Here is a 16,654-nt window from a genome sequence, read left to right on the forward strand (position 1 = left end):
CTCTCCATCATATTGTTTTATAATACCAGTCTAAAGATTATTAGACTGATGAATATGAGGTTCTTATGTACATTAGTTAAGTTTAAAGTAACACCCCAGCTGTTACATCTTTATACAAAAGAAAATTAGATTTTTGCTCATAGCACATGACCTTTACAGCCAGCCTTCATGTCAGCAGTTAAAAAGAAACTATTAACGTAAATTCAGCATAACACGTGTAGGTAAGACATGCACATGTTTCTTTAGCTCATAAAGTGGGGAGAGGGGATAAATATACACTTGAGTTCTGTCACAACTGGATAAAAACCAGCCTCATTCTGTGTGTGTGTGTGTGTGTGTGTGTGAGCAAGTTAATCTGTGCATGTGCACAAGACACATAACCGGCAAAAATTTCAAGCCAAACCAGAAGGGATCCGACAGGATTCCAGGCCATCTGTCTCTGCCAGAAGAAACGATAGAGGGAGCAGTGATAAATTATTTCTCAGCTTGTGATCTTCGTGGCTGCATTCTTCCCTCTCCACAAGCATATGTGACCCTTGTCATTTTTCTTTTTTCTTTTTTTGCAGTGATATACTGCCTTCCTTTTCCTACATGTTTCATTCTCTTCCAAATGCACGGGTTCCTCACCCATGTTCATCTGCGGTCGGATCTGCGCGTCGTGTCGTGTGGCCTTTTCCTCTTTTTTCAGACGCCTCCCAAAGTCCTCCATAAGTAGCAGATGGGTATAGCGGGATCGGGGAGTGTCCCGCGTCTCGCATCCAATAACATATGATGATGCGACACCCCAGGGAGAACAAAAGGGAAAGAGTGATCTCATATCTTTTTCCACACAAATCCGCTCCCTTGTTTAGGCTGTGTAAGAGTGGGAAAAGAAAACAGATGCCGAAGCAATTTAATGTGGAGTTAGTTAAGAGTTCGGAATGAGAGTGCTCTGCGGTGGCTGCACCATTAAGTCAGACCCACACTGGTCTCACATTAACAGACTTGTCTCCATAATGCAAATGTGGTGTGCCAGTACAGGCAAAGAAACGGGCCAAACCAACTCTTAAGAGGAAACAAAACGCATTTGCTTGGAAGTAAGACAGCAAATTTAATTGGTCAATCTTCTTAACCTTTACTGGAATATGTGCGAGTGATCCTGACGGAGCTGCGTGACGTTAGGTTTTCGGAATAAAAATAAAAGAGACAGAGACAAACGGAGATGAATCATCGGTAAGAAAAAACAATTATATGCAAAACTGAAAATTATTTCTTAGAATCAGAAACACAAATGTGACAGGAGAAAGCAGAAAGAAGTGAAAATGTACTCACAATTGACACGTTCCTGTGCACACAGCTCTGTAAAAATGCTGGGTAAATAAATGAGATGATAAATTTCAAAACATGTCACACAGATTTAAAATAAATTAGAAAAAAAGCTTCAATCATTTTTAAGCATTCAGTCTTCTGTATTTTACTCCTCTCGCTTTTCATTTTGACTCTGATTAACATGATATCAAGCTTAGCTGTCCTGGGTGAGTTTCCCCAAGTTTCCCACTTTTCTGTCACTTACATAAAACTATAATTTCCACAGAGGCGACAAATGATCCAAAAGATTTATTCATACAAAGACATAATTCACAAGGGTTGCAAGACATTCTATTGATTAACTATGTATTATTGCAGAAGGAAATCAATTATCAATAGTTCAAGAATATGAAGAACAGTTAAATGGAATCTTATGGAATGTTGCGTTTTGATGAAAATATACTTGAATTTTTGGCCCAAAACTTGTTTAACATATGAATTATGAGCATGAAAGAAACACAAAATGAATCAGTTGTAAACATTAATATCTAAAGGGTCCATTTATTGTGGTTTTTTTTTTTTTTCAACAATCTTATATAAAGTCCATCTCAGATGTGAAGTAACGATTTGTTTTCTTCGTTCTCATCTGCTCTACACTGGAGTTTTTAAGGTCAGTGCAGACTTTCTCTGGTATTTTTATGATCTTTCCAGTTATACCACCTTGCAGCTGAACAACAGTGCAAAGATAAATTTATCCTGCACTTGAGTGGCAGTGACAGTATGTCACTATTTTTTGCTGCACATTACTATGTGTGTTTTTGACCTGAAAAGATTCTGTTTTCCCTGCACTTCAGAGCAGTACATAAATCACACAGATTTGTACGGTTCTGTTTCAACACATTCAGGCTCTGAAAAAAGGCATTAAAGTGTATTTTTGTTTGTTCACACATTCTTTCTTTTTTATTGTTTATGCAGGAGGGTTTTGTTTTCTCATCAGTCTCTCAAAGAACAAGTTTAAATCATGTCTATCGTCCACTTCCTCCCACAAACCAAAAACAGGAATGCTGGGCTAGTTTTAAATTTACTCGTCACAAAATTACGTATCTGTGTTTTGCATTTTAATGCAGATTTGAGCAATTAACCCTGCCGCATCCCGTTTCTAAGCCGCCGAAATTTTTTTTTTCTTTTTTTCAAAATAATCAGTGACGTAAATGGTAAAAATTAAGCCTAATTCATACCTCATAGTCAGCTTTACTGAGTCAGAGGTTTGACTTTTCCAAGTCTGTGTGACATAACTCAGCTAGGCTAACAATAGCATGACCAGAGCCACATGTTTGTCACAGAGGTCCAAGCGACCCCACGCATATAGAGAGGTTATTTTAAGCACTTTAAAGAGGCCGTACCACACTTATGCATCACTGTCACCGAGAGCTACTGAAATGCCAAAGCAGTGACCTGACAGTGATTACTTAATCCCATGCAGACACTCTGTCTGCGCTGATGAAGATTCACTCAAACCGCCATGCTTGACGTGGCTCAGAAATAAGAAAAGTCCCATCATGTTATTATGGGCAGAAGATCTCAGACAAACGTTTCAGACACAATTATAGGTCCCAGTCAGGAAGAACTAAGGAAGTCAGTGAAAACATGTCAAAGCTGCTCGTTCCCAGTGAGGTCATTATGTCAAACTGATCGGCAAAAGTTTTCGCTTATTTTATTTAATAAACTCATATTGACTCACTGAGTCACCTGCACCTACTCCGTACATGCTGTTCTATTCCAGTACAGAACCAGCCGTAGGACAGCTGCTGTGCAGATCATGACCAGACCTCTCGTCATTTTGTTCTCGTGTTATTTACATATTGGCGAGGAAGGAAGAAAAGAAAAGAAAAGAAAAGAAAAGAAAAGGATGGCTACCTGAAGATTAAAGGAAGAAAGAAAGAAGAGAAACACATTTATAACTGCCTGTTTGGCAGTTTGAATAATTAGAGATGATACAGAGAAAAAATACTAAGTGATTGTTGAAGGTAGGTGACATTTCTTGTCGGTAATTTAAATTTGACCAATTATTTATTTATTTATAGAAGTTCCTATCACTTTACGTTCTTCACATTATAATTTGGAACAAAACAAAAACATAAAGTGCTTACATGCCTGAAAAGACCAAAAAAAAACAACATGTTTATTAAATCAAAATCTCTCACCTACCTCCCAGTTTAATCTTTCCAATTTATTTATGTCCTAAGTTTGGAATTCCCAGTATAGTTTTAATTTAAATTCATAAAATATTTTTTTACCTTATAATTTTACAAATGGCTGCTGCCCATCAGCAGGCATCTCCATCATATACAATAAATCAGCCCTTTTTCTATAAACAATAAAATGCTCCCAAATTTGACCAAATTTATGTTATTTTTTAAAGTTATTTTTCTAAAGAACTCATCTATTCACCTTTGATCTTCGATATATTTTTTTGACAATAGGTAAATATTTATTGATCTTTTTACTCAATATTTTTCAGGATAAAGCCTAACATAAATAACTTTGAGGTTAAAGGTAACTGAATTTTTAAAATATTTTAAATGCATAATTTCACCACTGACTCGCTGCGCTGCCAAACACACCGGTGGAGTCTACCTTTCTCCATTTCACATTTAATGTTGGTCAGGGACACTCCTGTTATATTTGTTCAGTTGTTTTGAGCAGAATTACGTCACGCTGTCATACTTTTTTCCATGTCAATGCTGAGCAGAATTTGAAAAAGTTACTGATTTGTTTGTTGATAGTGTGCTTTACTCACTCAAAAAATAACAGAAAAAAAAAAAGTTAAATAAAAAGATCTTAATCAATTAGTGGTGACATCTGACCCGGGCACCGTCTCTCATTTTCCAACTTTAACCCTCTGCCCCCGACTCCTCTGTGTCCTTGGTGCGTTGACTTGTCCTTTCCTCCCAGATTTGGCTACCAGTCAGGCACCCACATAAGTTCATTCGATCTTTGATGTGAAGCCGCTTGGCGTTGCCTCTCCAACGTGGGAGCTACGATTGCAGCCTTTGATCGCACCCTTGATGTGAGTGATGGAGAGGTGTTTATGCAGTAGCCGTCTGCAGCCAGCCGAATCGCTGGCAGCGGCTCCCCCCACCCTCCCTCGAAACTCCCTCCTTAACGCCGACACTTGATGTTTGGCGTCTCTGACAGGTAAATCACAACAGTGACCTCGCAGAGCTTTCACTGAACTACTCGATCTGCTGTACGCTGTCAAGTCCACATACCTTCGCTCTCTGTCTTTCGCCACTGAAATATGACGGTCAAACCCTCCGATCATACCAGTGTTGAAATGGTTTGTTCCCACAGATAAGCAGCTTGACTTGGAAAATTAATAAAGGCAGAGAGCACACATGAGGGGGGGAGAGGAGGGTCTGAAGAGTGTGCATGAGGGCATATGTGACTTTCTTTTTACACACAGGCTTACCCGTGTTTAAGAAAAAAAATGTAAAAAAAAAAATAGAAAAACATACACGTTGACTGACGAGGGGAACTTTAATGTGCCGTAACAAGCAGCAAAAAGTGGCCATGTGTATGCAAAACGCTGTTTTTTACAGTTACGTGAACCCCTTTAGTGAATGAAAACGTAAATCCAAATATATACCACGGTCGCACATAAACACAGACAAACACAAACCGCATGTTGCAGGCAGTGAGTGACAGAGCTCTGCACAGTTACGAAGAAAAACAGGTGATTCACACAGAACTCGTGTCCTGACACATACTGACCTTGCAGAATTTTCTTGGCTCTTAAACTTTCACATTTTGTATCCCTACAAGTGTAAGCTGCAGCGTATTTCACTAGGATTTCATGCAATCGACCAACACAGAGCAGTGCATGAAAAAATAAAAAAATCTCAGTGTGGTTTCCAGAGTGAATACCTTGGGGGGTTTTGTTAATCGTGACTCTACCAGTTTAGAGGCTTTTGATCTCCTAGATAGTCCAGGTTCCCTGGTTAGACAAAGCAAGGAATGATAAAATAAAATAAAAATTGCTGCTTTTTCAAGCTGTTCAGTATCAGCAGGCAAAGTAGCATTAAAGGTGGCCTGTCGGAGTCCCTCCTGCCCTCCAGCCCATCTTAAAGCAGGAAATCTTCTAAGTTCTGAGACAGGATGAAATGCTGTGCAATCCTTTACAAAGCAGGGGGACTATAAAATAGTCCCCTTGTTGCCAGTTGCACACAAAGGTTGGGATGTAGCCTTTCACTACAAAGGCATAAAATCAATAGAAAATTTGTTCAAGGTGTAAATGACAGAGAAGTTAAATGTTCATATCAAATGCTCATTCGCCCGTCTCTCTAACGTAGCCTATGTGTGCGAACAGCTTTAAGAAATGTGACTTTCTGCCTGTTGTTCACCTTCTCAGTTTCATTCACTGGATGGTCTAGTTGTGTTCTCACCATAAGCCCCACCAGAGTTTCATTTGCAAGCAGACTAAAACCCTGAGTTCAGAAGCGTTTTCACACCTGCCTGCATGAAACAGGCCAAGGAAATGAACAATGTTCCATATAAAGCTCATCAAATGTATATTTGTGTTTTTATTTGCAAAGTTGGAAGAAGAACATCCTTGAACATCGGCTCTTGTCTGTCAGACATTCATTTAAAAACGCACAAAAAAACCCCTGCATTTCCAATGGATCTAGACTTTGACTAGGGCATTCAAACTAATTAATGCTTTGATGTCACTATTTGTAATAGGTGTTTTCTAGGACTGCCCTATATTTAGCTCCATCCATCTTCTCCAACGCCACAACACAGCACCCCTTACTCTGCTGAAGAAAAGCATCCACACTGCATGATGTCACCGTCACCCTTCAAAGTGGGTATTCAGCGTCAAGCAGTTTTAGTTTTCTTTCACGTAAACTATTTATTTTTAAACACGTGTGCCATCCTGTCTTTTAAGAGATCTATTTATATATAAAAACAATGTACTGTCACCGTTTCATTTCACAATTATGGTGTACTTAAGTTATCCTATCACAAAAAGTCCCCCAAAAAATACATTGAGGTAGTGCTGACAAGTTCATGGGGTCTGAAAGGTTTTCATCACGTCAGCTGGTCAAACCGTGCGACTGCTTTTTGAGTTAAAGGACCCGAGATACCCCAAGTGTTCACGTGTTGCGGTGAAGACTCAATCGAGACTTTGTTCTTTACCGAACACGGCATTCGAGCGGGTCTGTGCCTACAGCACCTCCATCAATCAATGTCTGTTGGGTTGTGTTGCCTGGATAAAGCCTGAGAGGCATTCAGATGCAACACTGACTCTCGTAAAAGTGGGTCTCAACCCAGGAAGAGCTCTTAAAAAAACACTACTGCACTTAGTGTGCGGTAAATTAGTCATTTTAGGTAAAATAAAACCTCAGATGACTAATATTGGACTTTGTCACAATGACTGAAGCAAATGAGGCGTTCTGGCAGTGTAAGAGTTGTCTTGTAAACGCACAAAGAAGATATATATGTTATGAAGACAAAAGCATGTTACTTTGAAAGTACTTTTAGCTAAACTCTAAGTGTGGCCGTTTTAGGGCTGCGGTGAACAGAAAAAGGGCAATGTCAACATTGATATTAGATGAATGTATATATACCTGAGAGAAATACCAAGGTAAAAACATTGAAAATGTCCACAAAAAGCTTTTCGTTTCAGATAGATGTAATAAGAAAAGTTAGAAATTTATCACTTCACAGTTTTAACATGGCTAAGAACTGATTGAAAGTTCTTCATAATGAACACATACTATAAAACCTAACTCTCACAAGAGGGAGACAAAAATCCCAAAGTAAAAACAAACAACAAAAAAACAAAAAACTGTGGATTTGAAAAGTTTTTGTCATTAGTTTTACTATAAAGATTAGACCCTTTTGAATCCAATCAGAAAAGTTTAGTTGTTATTTTCAAAACCAATCAGCAGCAGAAAATGCGAGTTAGAGGACCATAATGGAAATAAGCTCTTGGCTTTCTTGTCTTGACTGCAGACATGAATGACAGTGGGTCACTGCTGCCACAAAAAAGGACGGCAGAACAAAAACATAGTTCAAATGCAAAACGATCCCATATGGTATAGATAGAGCGTGCTTAGATCAAGTTTCTGGAATGGTCTTGCAACCTTCTGAAAATTTTTACAAACTACCCTAAAAAGCAAAGTCTTTACCGGGAAACCAACTAGTTAAAATGAGCTTTACCTATTCTGAGAAGAGGAGTAATCACCAATACCAGAGATGGCGACTTGAATTCAGGATTCGAGTCGCACTTAAACCACAAAAATAAAACACTTCAGATTTTACTTGTGCCCTGAAGACTTGAGACTTGATGTAAACTTGACCTTTGATGATATGAGACTTGACTTAGACTTGAAAGAATGACTCGTGAACATCCCTGACGTAGATAGAAACTTGAAAGTGGCAACAAAAACAAGTGCAAGCGGCTGAGAGAGATTAAACCGTTTTAGTGGGGGTGTTCATATAAACTAAGAAAATTCTACAGTAGATTCAAACATGTTCACCCATTCTTATTGAAATTATACATTGCAACATCATTTAAAACTGATAGAGAAATACTTAAAAGTGGTTTACTAAAAGGCCAAGCATAATCAAGTTCATTCAGATGGTGAGTGTATATACATTTCTGACCAGAACAGGATCTGTAAACCTGTAGTCATTCTGCATGACATAGAAAGGTATACCAATTAATCAAAGAGATGTCTTGTCAAGGTCCATTGTGTCTGGGTCAACCATTCTGTCAAAAACCTTATCAAGGAGCTCTAGGGAGGATCGTATTCATTTCAAAATGAACCAAGTAATCTTTGCTTCATAGAAAAAACACAAATAACATCAGAGAAATAGTATCCTTGGTAAGACTGAAAATATCTGTCCTAGTTCTTGGTTAGACCTTTCTCAACTGGAGCATTTCACCGAGGGACAGCTGACCTTGATATTTACTGGTTGTGTTTGTTCAAGAGTGTGTGAGTGTGTGTATATGCAGCCTGGGAGTTCTCCTCGTGACTTTGAAACAGATATTAGATGGATCGTTTGGCTTCTTCCCAATTCGATTTTGAAACAAAGGAAGTTGCAGCCAGAGGCAGCCGGTAATGGAGAAAAATGCTCGAGTCAAATTTAATTACCTTAAGGGGATCAAATCCGAAACGAACGAGCGCGTTTCACGTTGGACCGCTGTCAACTTGAAAAACCCTCTGTGCTAAACTCCTTTGTAATGTGAGCACAGGAGCAGCGGGAGAGGAAGGCCTCTGCAGACAGAAGAAGCTATCAGCAGAGGAAAAGTCACTGCGTACGGCAAATAATCACCAACTGTCAGTGACCCAATTTCTAGGTGCAGGAGTTGCGTTTCACTTTGAACTCGTATACGTTGCCCCGCTTTGACAGAAGATTTAGGAAAACCGGCCTTTCAGTTCCAGTCAGATCTTTCAATGGCCATTAGATGAAATTATTTCCTGTAGGAGCCGAAAGAAGTAAAGACAGCCATGTGCCAAACAGAGCAGTTAGAGGTAATATCCCCCTTTCCCCAACACCAAGGTTTATCTGAAATAAGAAACCTCTTCCAAACGCAAACACATACTGTATCTCAGCGTGACCATTTTTCATTACCCTAATCTCCCCATGGATCACTCACACTTTCTGCGGAGGGAAGATCTAACCTTTGCTGAGCCCGCGCACGTACGAGAGGTAAATTACATAATGAGATCAAGGGCTGGAGTGTTTGTGTGACCCGGTTTGACGAGTTGTAAGCAGACATGATCTAAGAGCCATTATGCAGCCTGACAGGTCCAAATGACTGGAGCGTTTCTCTAATGTGAAACAGGGACGGAGGGCCTCAGTTACTTTAAATGTTTTAGATTCAGCAAATACAGTGTTCTCCCTCTGGAGGGTTGTGAAAATAAATCCCCAGCCACACACACAAAAAAAAAAAAAAAAAGGAAAGGAGAAAAATGGGGCCCGTCCTCACATCCCGCTCACGCCGCTCCCTCATGCCAGGAAGTTAGACGAAGAGGGAAAGTTTGTGGCATGTTTTGGGTTTCATCTGCTTTTTTTTTTTTTCAGTCCATTCAGTTATAATTAAAACATTCATGCTGCATTTTACGTCTTGATGAAAGTGACTCGGATAAACCGAGCAACAACTTGTAGTGCCGCTTTATGTGCTTGAGCTGCATGGAGTGTCTTTTTTTTTCTGTCTCTCTCTGTCTCATTTTCCATTCAGCCCCTCCTCATCCTTGACTCCACTGGTTCTTCACATCGTCTCCCATTGTCAGTCTGCCCACTAGGCCAGTGTTTCTGGACTTCAGCCATGGAGAGGCCATTTTCTGGCTCCAGTGGTGTGAGCTGAAAAATCCCCCGCTTGAACTCAACTGACCCAGAGACCCAGTAAGTATCCAGCTTCTGGCTGGTGGTTGCTGGGTTGATTCCTTGCACTGATTGATTGAGGTCTTTTAAAAAATTGGCCCTAATCACAGACACATATTAGACACATATGGTCGTTGCAGTCTTCAGTCATACCTCATTTCTTTATATTTTTGCTTTCTTGGAGCCAGACTTCGTTGTTATCATTTAAAGTTGTCTTGATCAAAAGCACTCCAGGCCATCTGAAGGTCCGGCCAAGATTTTCTTAAGGTTTGGCCGATCGTGTTCAGTCAAAGCATTTTGGGCCGGTTCTTATTGGTTGTTTGTGGAGCCACAGATATGGGAATAAAAAAAAAATACTTTTTGTCTTTTTCTTTTCAAATTTAAATCACATCACTGACATTTAGACACATTTTTTTTAACCACCCGTCTATTCCAAGTCATTGGTGCACCCAAGAGGAAGAACCGGAGGGGCCGTGGCCTCCCCTGGAAAAATGCTTGCCATACCTCTTCTCCTACCAGAAAATCACGTTCAGTTCATACAATGGCATATGGAGTTATATACAATCAAGACACATCTGAATGAGCTTGATCTTTTTCCAAAATGGGCAAAATTGTCTGTTACTAAATGTGTTTTGATCTATCACAATATTGCAATAAATTAAACAGATGCTTATAAGTGTAATGTTAGAAAAAGTACTTTTCCAATTCCCTCAGATAAACACAGTTGACTTGATTGGTAAATCTAGTCTATAAAAGTTAGGGATGAACAAATAGATCGGCCCCGATTTCTTTAATTTTGGGAGTTCGATGATCGGCCAATTCTTACTTGTGAAGCTGATCCTATCCACCGATCTTACCTACCTCTGCAATGGACTAAAAATCAACCACTGTCCTCTTTTTCTCTGCTGTGAGTCTGTTTGACTGACAGATCGGCCCTCCAGGTCATTTCAGCACATTTACAGTTAACAATCGTCACCCCACAGTTACCAACTCAGCCACTTTCTTGCTATATTTACCAACATTTCAGATAAAAAATTTAAAAAAAAAATCAATATCTGTGAAAATCAAAATCGGCAGGTCAGGCTTTTTAAAGATCGGTAATCGGCATTTGGCCGGAAAACTGCAATCAGTCCATCCCTAATAAAACTGATGCACTTCTTTGATTGGTACAGTTCACCAATACTGCTTCAGTGGAAGGCTATGACTCAAAAGCAAACTTTTTTTTTTTTTAGTAACATATAGAAGACGTCGACGATTCAGAAGCATTAATCCAGCTGAGATTTCAGAGAACCAATGGCAAACTTTTCTCCGTAACGTCAAAGATTTAAAAAGTCCGCAGAGTAAAGTTGAACCTCGTAACTCTTGTCCAGACTGGTCATGCCACTTAGCCCGTTTCACTCAGACTGTAAGAGTGCCTGCAGAGAAAAGGAAACCATAAAACCATAAAGGGCTTTCTCTTCCTTTCCTCCAACAAATTTCTCTATAAGCAATGCTTTTTAAATTTTTTTTTTTTGTTTTTTGCAGCACTCTGAGGATGCAGCAGCAGCCTGATGGAAAGGGCCACCTGAATAAACCCAGTGTGGAACCAGGCAACCAGGACAAGCAAAGCCCGGTCAGATTTATGAGCCTCCACCAGTCTTTTCCCACAGAGAGGCCCCCTCTCCGGAGCTTCTGGATGTATTATATCTAGTCCAGTACTTTTATTTTGTCACCTCGGCCTACCTCTCCCTTCTCCCCCCTTTTTCCTGTTTCACATTCCTTCTTCTCCTTTTTGTGCCTATTTATCATCCACCTTTCTCCTTTTCTCAGTCTTGGTTTTTCTTCCTGCCCCTCCTTTTTTTTTTCTCTCAGACATCTTGGCCAGCTGCTCATCCAGACAGGGTGTCTGCAGCTGTCGGTGCAAAAGCTGAGTTGCAGCTCCAGAGGTGGGTCACGTAGCCTGCAGCACAGACCACTTTCCCAACACCTCTGTCTCCTTTTCTTTGCAGCATCCATCATGACCTGAGCGTGACACCGATACCATAACTACATGTTTTCTGTCGAGCCACCCACATGCATACCACATTTGTGCTGGGTAGGTTCAAGCACATTAAAATGTGCAGAATAGAAACACACACACGCACACACACAAAAAATGCACTCTGCACTTTTGGAGTGCTATAAAATTAGAAATAGCTTGAAGTGTGTAACGTTTACAGGCAAATAAACACTTTTTTCCCCCCTCCGTTTTTTTTTTCTCATGCATATAGCAAAAGTGTAGCTTTGGCAGCATCTCCATAACTCCACAAATAAATCAGTAAAACAAAAATGTGGCAAGAGTAAGGTAAACTTCATTTACAGCCCATGAGAAAAGCGGTAGTAAATAAATGAAGTGTGTAAAAACTGAGCACTGCTTTCCTGAAGATATTCCAAAGATTAATCCACCGCTTACATACTTTTCTGCTGTTGTATTCTGCCTTTTTGTCCAAGTGGATTCTGAACAGGAGACTTGAACAACCTTCAGCTCCATTTTTTTTTTTTTTATGCATGAAACGGGTTCATCGTGAGTATGGGTTCATGGTATTTTACACTGCATTATAAACTCACTCATTATTTTTGAAAGAATTATCTGAAAGGTTTACATAGCTGTGTTTTGCCTGAGTTCCAGGATAATTACACAGATGCTGCAACTCAGAAATAATACAAGTAGTTTGAATGAATAACAGCGACTCATGAAGCAACGTCGAGCAAAACCTTTTTTTTTTTTTTTATTCGTCATTGCTGGTCTCACACATTCAGGTTATAGGGTAAAAAACTAGGTCAAGATGTAGTCTTGTGTTGTATTTTTGCATGTTGTTTCTGCTGGACAGAAATCATGAAGATTCTTTGTTACCGGACCCAAAAACCCCATGAGTTTTCCAAACATTTAAGCAAATGAGAAAAAAAAAAAAAAAAAAAAAAAAAAAAACTCCTGCCAAATATCCTACATCTGTTGTGAATGAAATGCTTCACGCAGAATTGTTGAAAGCAATTCATGTCACTGCTTTACGAAATTATCAACTCTGATATTTGCAATCCAAAAGATTCCCAGAAGAGTCACACAGCATAATATGTGCTGTCAGATCTTTTGTCCATCCATCCAGTCACTTATCCTAGATCACGTTACTATGGTAACTGGTCCGAGATCAAAATCAAGAAGCAGCTTTCCTCCCTGATAGGGTTCCTCTTCTTATCTATACGGCTAACTCCACTCACTCAACAGAGGAACCTCACTTCAGTTTGTGTTCAGGATTTTGTTCTTTCAATCACTTCGATACATTGTATTTAAGGGATGGTTGAAACAGAGATAGACCTGCAAATTGACAACATTGGGTTTTGGCCCAGCTCGTTTTTACCCACCACAGACCAAATTGCACTACGCTCTACTGCACTCTGAGATACTGTCCATGAACACTGTAGCCTGGGTCCAGGATTAGGAGCATACCTGGCAGAATAAAGCCCACACTGGAAACAAGCTTCACTTTTTGCTGAGCATGCAGACACAGCTCTTGCTTTTGGTAGCTCAGGGACCAAATAGCCCTCAAAAGCAACCCGGCTACCGCACGTCCACAAAACCCAAACTCCCATGACCCCCTCAGCAGATCTGCAGAAGAAAAGCTCTGGCCTAGTATTTAATAGCCAGGATGAAAGTTATACTGTTCATCCTGAATTAAAATGTGCTCAGTCTTCCTGAAACATCTAAACTGCCATTTACTGTCTAGATTTACTTGCAACTTTATGCGCATGTGCTAAGATAATATCCTAAATCAATCAATTTAGCCCTTTGAAATATACACACACAAAATATAAAAGAACTGTCGATGGGTTTAGCCAAAGTACCGGCCTGGAAACTTTAACAGTAAAAGAGACTATCTCGATACAAACAGAGCAGACACAGACCTCCTATGTAATCTTGATCATTTCATCTATTCTGTCTTAAGAATTCCTGATTTCTTACTCTGATTTATAATCATAGCAGAAAATGATAAAAGGTTGTTTTTTTTTATCACTTTGACCCAGTTTCAACTTTTTTACAGAAACAGGAACTTGGCACTGTCCAGAAAAACAACAAAAAACATTATTGAATTGTACCTGGCATATCTGGTTATTACTGCTTTCTCGAAAGGAATGGGCGTAAAGTTAGTTTGCTCCGTGATAAACCAGCGACCTGTCCTGGGTGCATCCAGTGGCTCCTGGAGTTAGGCACCAGTTCTTCCATTATCCTGCAGGGATACGCAGGAATAAAACAATGGATGGATGGAAGACAATATCCTATTAAAAACCCAGTAACTATTGAAACCACATAACTGTGTCAAGAACTCCAATACATAGCTACAGAGTGAGCAGGGGCGACTGCTGCTCAGTGCAAAGAGTAGTTGTCTTGTAATCCGAAAGCCGTGGTATCGATTCCTACTCACCAAACCTTAAGCTGCCTACAAGTCACTGAGCTCCAATATGTTTGGGTGTATGTGGCTCTAGTGTAGAGCTTCTCAAGTGGTCAGTATGACTAGAAAAGTAGAATACAAATTCAGTCCATTTAAGCATTACAACTCTACTTATCCAGGAAGGTCTGCCTGGTGGCACAGCTGGTAGCACTGTTGCCTTGCAGTAAGAAGGTCATGGGTTTGAATCCCCGTCTAGTGTCTTTCTGCATACAGTTTGCAAGTTCTACCCATAACATGACTGGGGCTTTCCCATCGTACTTTGGCTTATTACCACAGTCCAAAAACTTGATTGTTAGGTTAATTGATTAATTTGCCCTTTGGAGTGGTGTGTGTGTGTGCGTGTGTGTGTGTGTGTGAATGCGTGCGTGTGTGTATGGTTGTCTGTCTTGTGAGCATATATGCTGACCTGTGATGGCTTGGTGACCTCTCCAATCTGCCTCTGGCCACTGGAGATATGCATCAGTTCACCTCTGACTCTGAAAGCACTAGCAAGTATAGACAACGGTTGGATGTTTGACTGACACAGTTGGATTGTTTGCAAATTTAGGACTGAACGTCACGATTAAGAAGAAATTAAGAATGGCAGAAGTATTACAACTGAGAATGACTACAAAAATCTAGTGACGAATCAATCTTTAAGCTTTGTTTTTTCCCCCCAAATAAAATATTAGAAAAACCGCCGTATGCACTTGAAAAACTATACAGGTCCAGCAAGACCTGGCATGGTCCGGTCTAAATATAAAATGCATAATTTGTCATGCATTTCCACGTAATGTCTAGAGCGTTTTTGCGGTGAGCCGTATGTGTCAAAGCAGTTACGGGTTTGTCACTCAAGGGGGGCCTCCAGTGCTTCTTGGTTGGTAGTTACAGGGAGCTGGGATGGCCTCCGTGCTGCACAGCAGAGACCTGAGACCTTGGAGATGGACGTGTTTACTCTGCCATTAATCACCATGTCTGATGCGGCCTCTCTGGATGTGTGATGGGGGAAATGCCGGCTAAATGCAGTCGCCGCAATCTAATGAGGTGGTTTAGCTGCAGCAGCATGCCTTCAAATGTACTCTGTAATTCAGAGACATCAACTCCGCAGCTCTCCAGGCCAGCCTGCGTCACTAGTACGTCCGTCTGAGTTCCCCACATCGCCCGCAGCTCTGCGAAACATGCTGAAAAGCTGCGGGAGGAGACTGGGGTCCTGCAGGCTGTCAATCAATGTGAACTGTGTGGTTTTGAAATGCTGGAGGATTGGGAGAGTGAGAAATAGTTATGGGGGGAAAACAAAAAAAGAAAAACAAAAAAAAATGCAGTTTTACTGATTTTTGTGAGGCAACCATAAAAATTCCCCAAAATCAAAAAAACAATGAGTGTAAAATCAGTTCCCACACAAACTCGCACAGCAGAGCTCTCTCTCAAATACAAAAAGCGCCTGCAGAAATCTTCTCTCCTCCCTTCTGCCCTCGTGGCACAGCAGTGCTGTTCTTGGAAGAGCCCGATGCTGGAACTGCGCTCCTCACTAATGGTTAAAAAGCATGCCCATGCCATGCTCGCTAATGACAGGCTAGGCTTATTCCACTGAAGTGGCGCTTTTCAGAGTCAACGGCACACAAAGAGCACTGCGAGCACCTCCCAAAACAACTGAGGTTCTGTGAGGACACTGTCTGCATGCACAGGAATGCAGACATGTATTAACAAACAGTCACATAAAGCTGCAAGACAAACACATCTTCTGCTTACATGGATTTACAAGGTGACTAATGAGTCTGGGCTGAAAGCTCTGTTAATGCCGTTACCTTAAAGCCATTTGTCAAAGAACCTTTAGATTACGCTCTTAAGTGCTATCAGCTTCCTGCCTGGGTTACATTTCACCTCATCAGCATGCTTTATCATTAGTGCTTGTATTTCTGCCGTTTCACGTTTGCGAGCGTTCATCTGTGTTCTCTTTAGATTATTCACGACATTATTTTCAGTGAATTCCAGGTGGTTTGATATGCAGTCGTCCACATACAGAAGTTGCAGACATACACGCAACGCTCGGACTTTCTATATCATTCTCTGATATTAAAAGCATAAACTTTAGTGTATTTTAATGGAGTTTTATATGATAGACCAGCACAAAATGAACACAGTATTATTGTACAGTACAATAAATATGATGCATTGTTAACAATTTTTGCTTCTATGTTTCACTAGGATGTAGGTCAATGTGCAAGTGACCGTTTACAATGAACTTTACTAAGAGGATGAGAGTAAATGATTGCTGAATAAATAAATATGCACGTCACACTTGTTATATCTGTTATTTGTAAAATAATTTTGAAAACCCAAGTATTATTTTAGATTTTTGTCTGTCACACCAAATTCCCCCACAAAAACACATCGACGTTTGTGGTCGTAATGTGAAAAAAATATGGAAAAGTTCAAATCACGTGAAACATTTTACGAAGCAGCGCAGCCTTTAACATGCTACATTCGGCGGCTATCCTGAGTTTTACACCGATTATTCTCCTTTCACG

The 16,654-nt window shown here is 40.2% G+C and overlaps 1 long non-coding RNA gene across 4 annotated transcripts in view; it reads right to left on the reverse strand.

Moving 5' to 3' along the window:
* Nucleotides 1-16,654, reverse strand: part of LOC103134451 (uncharacterized) — a 52,085-nt gene continuing 35,431 nt past the window's right edge. For 2 of the 4 annotated variants that reach the window (XR_475832.2, XR_475830.2), the window contains exons 5-6: nt 1,312-1,349; nt 4-852 (exon numbers count right to left, since the gene is read on the reverse strand). This is a non-coding gene — a long non-coding RNA (uncharacterized LOC103134451). Of the gene's footprint in view, nt 853-1,069; nt 1,148-1,311; nt 1,350-16,654 lie in introns of those variants that run through there. The other 2 variants (XR_001661472.1, XR_001661473.1) reach the window with 2 other exon arrangements.

Source organism: Poecilia formosa, unplaced genomic scaffold (assembly GCF_000485575.1).
Source record: "Poecilia formosa unplaced genomic scaffold, Poecilia_formosa-5.1.2 Scaffold17, whole genome shotgun sequence".
Lineage (NCBI taxonomy): Eukaryota > Metazoa > Chordata > Actinopteri > Cyprinodontiformes > Poeciliidae > Poecilia > Poecilia formosa.